General features: G+C 43.7%; 1 non-coding gene across 1 annotated transcript; it reads right to left on the reverse strand.

Moving 5' to 3' along the window:
- Nucleotides 1-7,301: 7,301 nt before the first annotated feature.
- Nucleotides 7,302-7,410, reverse strand: LOC116485218. The gene has a single exon (XR_004252821.1). It is a non-coding gene; the product is annotated as a U6 spliceosomal RNA (small nuclear RNA).
- Between the last annotated feature and the right edge of the window lie 378 nt (nucleotides 7,411-7,788).

The raw sequence follows: 7,788 nt of genomic DNA on the forward strand, positions 1-7,788 counted from the left end.
CCATGGCACAGGTATTAGAACTAGATGATACTTAAAGCTTCTTTCAACACAAAACATTCTATAATTCTATGATATAAAGAATTGACTGGATGGTTGTACTCAAACAGATGTAGACAATGACTTGATGTTCAGATGGAGAACACTGAGAGGTAGTGTTCCTCATGGGTCAATATGGGAACTATTTACATCTTTGTTGATGACATGGACATTGGGATAAAGTACACCCTCAGCAAGTTTGCTGATGACACTGGGATGCCACCCAGATGGACCTGGACAGGCTCAAAAAACAGGCCCATACAAAACTCCTAAAGTTCAACAAGGACAAGTACAAAGTCCTGTACCTGGGTCAGGGCGATTCTAAGCACACACAGAGGTTGGACACTGACTGAATATAAAGTAGCCCTGTGGAGAAGGACTTGGAGTAGATGAAAATTGTGGCATTGTGCTGACAATGTGCACTTGCAGCCCAGAAATACAATTGTACCTTGGGCTGCATTAAAAGAAGTGCAGCTAGTGGGTCGAGGGAGGTGATTCTTCCCCTCTACTTGGCTCTCATGAGACCCCGACCCGGAACACTGCGCTCAGCTCTGGTGCCCACAGGATAGGAAAGACATAGACCTGTTAGAGAGGATCCAGAGGAGGGTCATGAAGGTGATCAGAGGGCTGGAACATCTCTCCTATGAAGACAGGCTGAGAGAGCTGGGGATGTTCAGTCTGCAGAAGAGAAGGCTCTGGGGACACCTTATTGCAGCTTTTCAATCCTTAAAGGGGGCCTACAGGAAAGATGGGGAGAGATACTTTGTCAGGCAGTGTAGTGATAGGGTGTGGTGTAACTGCTTTAAACTAAAAGCTGATAAGTTTAGATTAGATATAAGGAAGACATTTTTTACTCAGGGAGTGGTGCAGTACTGGCACATGTTCCCCAGAGAAGCTGTCCATCCCTGGAAGTGTTCAAGGCCAGGTTGGATGGGGCTTTGGACAACCTGATCTAATTGAAGGTGTCCCTGCCCATGACAGGGGTTTGGAACTAGGTGATTCAAGACAAACCATTCTATGAGCTTTAATGGACCTTCCAACCCAAACCATTCTATGATTTTGTGATTCTCTGATTCTGTGATCTCACTCAGATTATTCCCTACAAGGACTGCATTCTCTTTTGCAAAAACAATTGTTTGCTTATAAAAAATTTAAGGAAACTAGGAAAATTAAATGATGAAGAATATTTCACAAAGAGAACTCCAGGTGGATGAAAACACCAGTCAAATCCTTCTAGAAAATTGTAACCAAAAGTAAATCATATAAACGGAAAGAAGATTAAGAGAGAGAGAATAAAACACAACTGACAATAATCACCTAACTCATATGGATGTAAGCCACCACTTTGTGAGAAATGGAAGGAAGAAGGGGACACCTTATTGCAGCTTTTCAATCCTTAAAGGGGGCCTACAGGAAAGATGGGGAGAGACAATTTGTCAGGGAGCATAGTGTTAGGATAAGAGGTAATGGCTTTAAGCTAAAAGAGGGCTTTGGGCAGCCTTGTCTAATGGGAGGTGTCCTTGCCTATGGCAGTTGTGTTGGAACTAGTTTATCTTTAAGGTTCCTCCAAACCCAAACCATTCTATGATTCTGTGATTATATGTTTCTATTAACTTATTTTATTTTATTTTATTTTATTTTTTATTTTATTTTATTTCTGCAACATGGTACTACAATATTTTCCACCAGTGCAACATCACCACATTTGCTTGCAGAAACGTAGTGATTTGTTGGACATCACAAATGTTTATACTGCCACTCACTGACAGGTTTTATCATATTTTTGCTCTGCTAGTTCAGATTTGTTTGTTGCCTGTTTGGAGTGAAGTAATAAATATCAAAACAGGATACTATAGTAAATAAAAACAAGTCCCTACTTAGCATTTCAGTTCTAATGTCCATTTTATATGCATGCACAACAAAAGCAAAATACTGTTACTTTATTGAAGCTTCTCGATGCTTTTGTGCATAGGCATGGACAATTACACAGGTCCAATGAAAGCTCAGAAATTTGTTGAGCAGTGGTAATTTGAACATGTGTCTAAGCCTTCTGTGCAATTACTTTATATCTTCCATTGCTGATTGATTCTCACTAGGCAGTTTTCCTTTCTGTTGATTTCTCATTTATTCATTTTTCTGCTTTTTCTATGCTTTTTGCATACTACATTTCTTTTTCCTCAAATTTCTTTTCTTTACTCAAGGTCCACGTTTTTTTTTTTTTTTTTCCTCAGAATTTATGAGTATTTTTAACAGTTTATTAGTCACAGAAGCAGACTAAAGAAAGTCATCTCTTACATAGCTAAATTGGAAAAGATCCCAGAATAAAGAAAATACTAAATAGAGCAGAAGAAAAGTCAGCATATGGATGCTATCTATGCGGAAGGAAAATAGCCAACTGTACTGTAGAAATTCCCACTCGGAAAAAATACAAGGAATGAGTGTTTGTTTAGCTCACATTTCTGCCAATGCAAAGGACCATCATGACCCATAAAGTAAACCCAGGAGGTGGAAAGATTGTCTTATGAAGGGAAACACAAACATCATAAATTCAGTTTTTGTTGTGATTAAATGTACTTGAAGAATGCATTATACATCTTGAGAAGATCTCTCAGTGCTACCATGCAGAGACTACACAGTCAGCCCAAGGCTCAGCTACTTCTCAAGGGTATGAGGCACACTTAGTGACAGAGATCCTCTACCTAGAAAGAATTTCTGGAGTCAGCAGCTGGTCAGAAGGCAAAGATGGAACAATTTGGACTGAAAGAGAGACCCATATTTTCAAAAAACAGCAGTTAACCATAATTAACTATCATCTGACTAACCATGATTAAACATATTTTCAGAATATTGCATAGTTGCATTTCTGTAGAAATCACATTGATATCAATTAACTTTATAAGGCTTTTTTTTTTTTTTTTTTAATATGGTACGTGAAGTCTCTGTATTGCATTTGCTAGTGAAATATGTAAATGATCTTAACACAAACAAACAAACAACAACACATTAAATGGCTTGTTTAAGATACAACATTATTTCTTCAAGACTTTCCTGGACCCTGGCAGACGTGTATGGAGGAATGAACAAGTCATGAAGCTGGCAGACTCTGTACTCCAGAGATCAAAGAGACTGAAATTTTTATTAAAAAAAAAAAAAAAAAAGGGGGGGGGGGGGGAGGGGGAGAGTCATTCAGAGGAAAATATGGAATTTGTAACAGCCTGTGAATCTGATAGTTGAAGGAGGAAGACCTAATCCTAGTCTTTGATAATACTTGACTTGGGAAGATTAATTTATAGTAGATTTAACTCATTTTCATGTTTCTCAAAATCTTGCAAGAGCATGTGCTGTTAAAGATTATGCAGGATCTAATTCATGACTAGCATGAAACTTTGGAAATATGTAATATAGACACTGGATTTTATAACTCAGATTCTTGTGGGTTCTTCGTTACAGACCTTTTCATTCTGAAATGCAGCTAAACGGAGTATGTTTTGATAATGAAACATGAACAGGAAAAGAAACATTGTAATCTGTGGCAAGTGAATCACAGTCCATACAGATTCCCTCCCTTGTGCTAGTCTAAGATAGTGACATCTTAGAAGGTTGGTGAAGGATAAAATATTGGTCTTTTCCATATGCATTATCACTGTTTGTCCAAATATTCCACTTAAGAGTGGGTAATTTTAGTTGCAATATCCTTGTTTTACAGCATATGATTTTTAAGTGTTAAAAGTTCTGTCTTTTGATGTTAACAACTTGAAGTCTGCCACTAATCTAATACTTCGGCAGTAACTTCAAAAAGCTTTCACACCTTTTCATTAATGAAAATCAAACAAAAATCCCACTTTCTTTGTCAGTTTCTGAGAATTTTTTTTGGAAGTTGAAATTGCTTTCTGTTATTCTAGAAATAATATATTCCTTTCCTGGAGATGTGCTTAAATCCCTACATGAGTAGTCCTAAATTATTCTGAAATTGTGTAGGGAAATTCACTGCGGCTTTTTTTGGCATTATGATTTAAATAAATCACACAGAATTTCTAGGTTGGAAGAGACCTCAAGATCATCGAGTCCAACTTCTGACCTAACGCTAGCAGTCCCCACTAAACCATATCCCTAAGCTCTACATCTAAACGTCTTTTGAAGACTTCCAGGGATGGTGACTCCACCACTTCCCTGGGCAGCCTGTTCCAATGCCTCACAACCCTTTCAGTAAAGAAGTTCTTCCTAACATCTAACCTAAAACTCCCCTGGTGCAACTTTAGCCCATTCCCCCTCGTCCTGTCACCAGGCACGTGGGAGAACAGACCAACCCCCACCTCGCTACAGCCTCCCTTGAGGTACCTATAGAGAGCGATAAGGTCGCCCCTGAGCCTCCTCTTCTCCAGGCTGAACAAGCCCAGCTCCCTCAGCCGCTCCTCGTAGGACTTCTTCTCCAGGCCCCTCACCAGCTTCGTCGCCCTTCTCTGGACTCTTTCGAGCACCTCGATGTCCTTCTTGTAGCGAGGGGCCCAAAACTGAACACAGTACTCGAGGTGCGGCCTCACCAGAGCTGAGTACAGGGGGACGATCACCTCCCTGGCCCTGCTGGCCACACTGTTTCTGATACAAGCCAGGATGCTGTTGGCCTTCTTGGCCACCTGAGCACACTGCTGGCTCATATTCAGCTGACTATCCACCATCACTCCCAGGTCCTTCTCTGCCAGGCAGCTCTCCAACCACTCATCTCCCAGCCTGTAGCTCTGCTTGGGGTTATTGTGCCCCAGGTGCAGGACCCGACACTTGTCCTTGTTGAACTTCATGCAGTTGACCTCAGCCCATCGGTCCAGCCTATCCAGATCCTCCTGCAGAGCTTCCCTACCCTCAAGCAGATCGACACACGCACCTAACTTGGTGTCATCTGCAAACTTACTGAGGGTGCACTCAATGCCCTCGTCCAGATCATCGATGAAGATATTGAAGAGGATCGGCCCCAGCACTGAGCCCTGGGGGACGCCACTAGTGACTGGCCTCCAACTGGACTTGACTCCATTCACCACGACTCTTTGGGCCCGGCTATCCAGCCAGTTTCTAACCCAACGAAGCGTGCGCTAGTCCAAGCCAAGAGCAGCCAGTTTCTTGAGGAGAATGCTGTGGGAGACGGTGTCAAAAGCCTTGCTGAAGTCAAGGTAGACCACATCCACAGCCTTTCCCTCATCCACCCAGTGCATCACTTTGTCATAGAAGGAGATCAGGTTCGTCAAGCAGGATCTGCCTTTCATAAACCCATGCTGACTAGGCCTGATCGCCTGCTTGTCCTGCAAGTGCTGTGTGATGACTCTCAGGAGGATCTGCTCCATGAGCTTCCCTGGCACTGAGGTCAAACTGACAGGCCTGTAGTTTCCTGGGTCTACCCTCCGGCCCTTCTTGTAGATGGGCATCACATTTGCTATCCACCAGTCAACTGGGACCTCCCCCGATCACCAGGACTGCTGATAAATGATGGATAGTGGCTTGGCCAGCTCCTCTGCCAGTTCTCTCAGTACCCTTGGGTGGATCCCATCCAGCCCCATCGACTTGTGCACATCCAAGTGCCATAGCAGGTCACCAACCAGTTCTTTGTGGATAGTGAGGGCCACATCCTGCTCCCCATCCCCTTCCACCAGCTCAAGGTACTGGGTATCCAGAGAACAACCGGTATTGCCGCTAAAGACTGAGGCAAAGAAGGCATTGAGCACCTCCGCCTTTTCCTCATCTCTTGTAACTAAGTTTCCCCCCGCATCCAGTAAAGGATGGAGATTCTCCTTAGTCCTCCTTTTTGTGTTGATGTATTTATAAAAACGTTTTTTGTTATCTTTAATGGCAGTAGCCAGATTGAGCTCGAGATGAGCTTTGGCCTTCCTATTTTTGTCCCTGCACAGCCTCGCTACATCCTTATAGTCCTCCCTAGTGGCCTGCCCACTTTTCCAAAGATTATAAACCCTCTTTTTTCTCCTAAGATCAAGCCACAATTCTCTGTTGAGCCAGGCTGTTCTTCTTCCCTGTCAGCTCGTCTTTGGGCACGTGGGGACAGACCGTTCCTGCGCCATTAAGATTTCCCTCTTGAAGAGCGCCCAGCCTTCCTGGACCCCTCTGCCCTTCAGAACCGCCTCCCAAGGGACTCTACCAACCAGTGTCCTGAGCAGCTCAAAGTCAGCCCTCCGAAAGTCCAATACAGCGGTTTCACTGGTCCCCTTCCTGGCCTCGCCAAGAATAGTGAACTCCACCATTTCGTGGTCACTCTGCCCAAGACAGCTCCAGACAATCACATCCTCCACCAGTCCTTCTCTGTTTGTGAAGAGAAGGTCTAGCAGGGCACCACCCCTGGTAGGTTCACTAACCAGCTGCGTCAAGAAGCTATCTTCCACGCTCTCCAGAAACCTCCTAGACTGCTTTCTCAGGGCTGTGTTGTGCTTCCAGGATGTGTCAGGGAAGTTGAAGTCCCCCACGAGTACAAGCGCTGATGATTTCGCAACTTCTGTCAGCTGCCTGTAGAACTCCTCATTCGCCTCCTCATCCTGGTTCAGCGGTCTATAGCAGACCCCGACCAGGACACTAGCCTTGTTGTCCCTGCTGATCCTAACCGAAAGGGACTCAACCTTGTCATTCCCAGCCTCGAGTTCTACAACCTCAAAAGACTCTCTAACATAGAGAGCCACCCCACCACCCCTTCTGTGCTGCCTGTCCCTTCTAAAGAGCTTATAGCCAGGCATTGCAGTACTCCAGTCATGAGACTGGTCCCACCACGTCTCCGTGATGGCAACCAAGTCGTAGCCTGCCTGCTGCACAATGGCTTCCAGCTCCTCCTGTTTGTTACCCATGCTGCTTGCATTAGTGTAGATGCACTTCAGCTGGGCCATTGCCTTATCCCCCGGCCTTGCTATTGTTCCCCCTGGCACAGCCCCAACAATCCTTGCTTCAGCCCCATCCCCCTTCCTACCTAGTTTAAAGCCCTCTCAATGAGCCCTGCCAGCTCCTGGCCCAGGATCCTTTTTCCCCTAAAAGATAGGGACCCGTCTGCGGCCATCAGGCCAGGTGCTGAGTAAAGTGCCCCATGATCGAAAAACCTAAGATTTCTGCGTTGGCACCAGCCCCGGAGCCACGTGATTAACAGGTGGGCTTTCTGTGTCCTCTCTGAACCCCTCCCTTCCACCGTAGGGATGGACGAAAACACTACCTGCACTCCTGCTCCATCCACTAACTGACCCAGCCCCCTAAAGTCTCTTTTGATAGCCTTCAGGCTTCTCTCTTCAAAAAATATGGAACGCTTCACGAATTTGCGTGTCATCCTTGCGCAGGGGCCATGCTAATCTTCTCTGTATTGTTCCAATTTTAGTATATGTGCTGCCGAATGCCAAACACTGTTTGAGGAAGTTTATTTTAACCACTTCCTTTCTGTCAGCTGGAAGTCAAGAAATTGGACAGTTTCTGAAAGATGATATTTATATGCTGTTAAAGTTTAAATGGTTCTTGTTTCATATTCTTTTATTATTTCAGAGAAGAATGTTGATGATTAAACATCCATGTTAAAGCTGTAATAATTGTGATATCTGAAACATGATCAAAGTTTCAACTGAAAATTATTCCATTGTATAAAGTAAAATGTGCTGATGGAAAAAAATAAAATTATTTTAATCTCATATATATCAAAATACCTTTATAATTATAACACACATCATAGTGCCACAAATCTATTTTTATCAGACTACTTTAGAGACTTAATTTGTTTTTCAGAATGAA

The sequence above is a fragment of the Aythya fuligula genome, chromosome 1 (assembly GCF_009819795.1).
Source record: "Aythya fuligula isolate bAytFul2 chromosome 1, bAytFul2.pri, whole genome shotgun sequence".
NCBI classification, from domain to species: Eukaryota; Metazoa; Chordata; class Aves; order Anseriformes; family Anatidae; genus Aythya; species Aythya fuligula.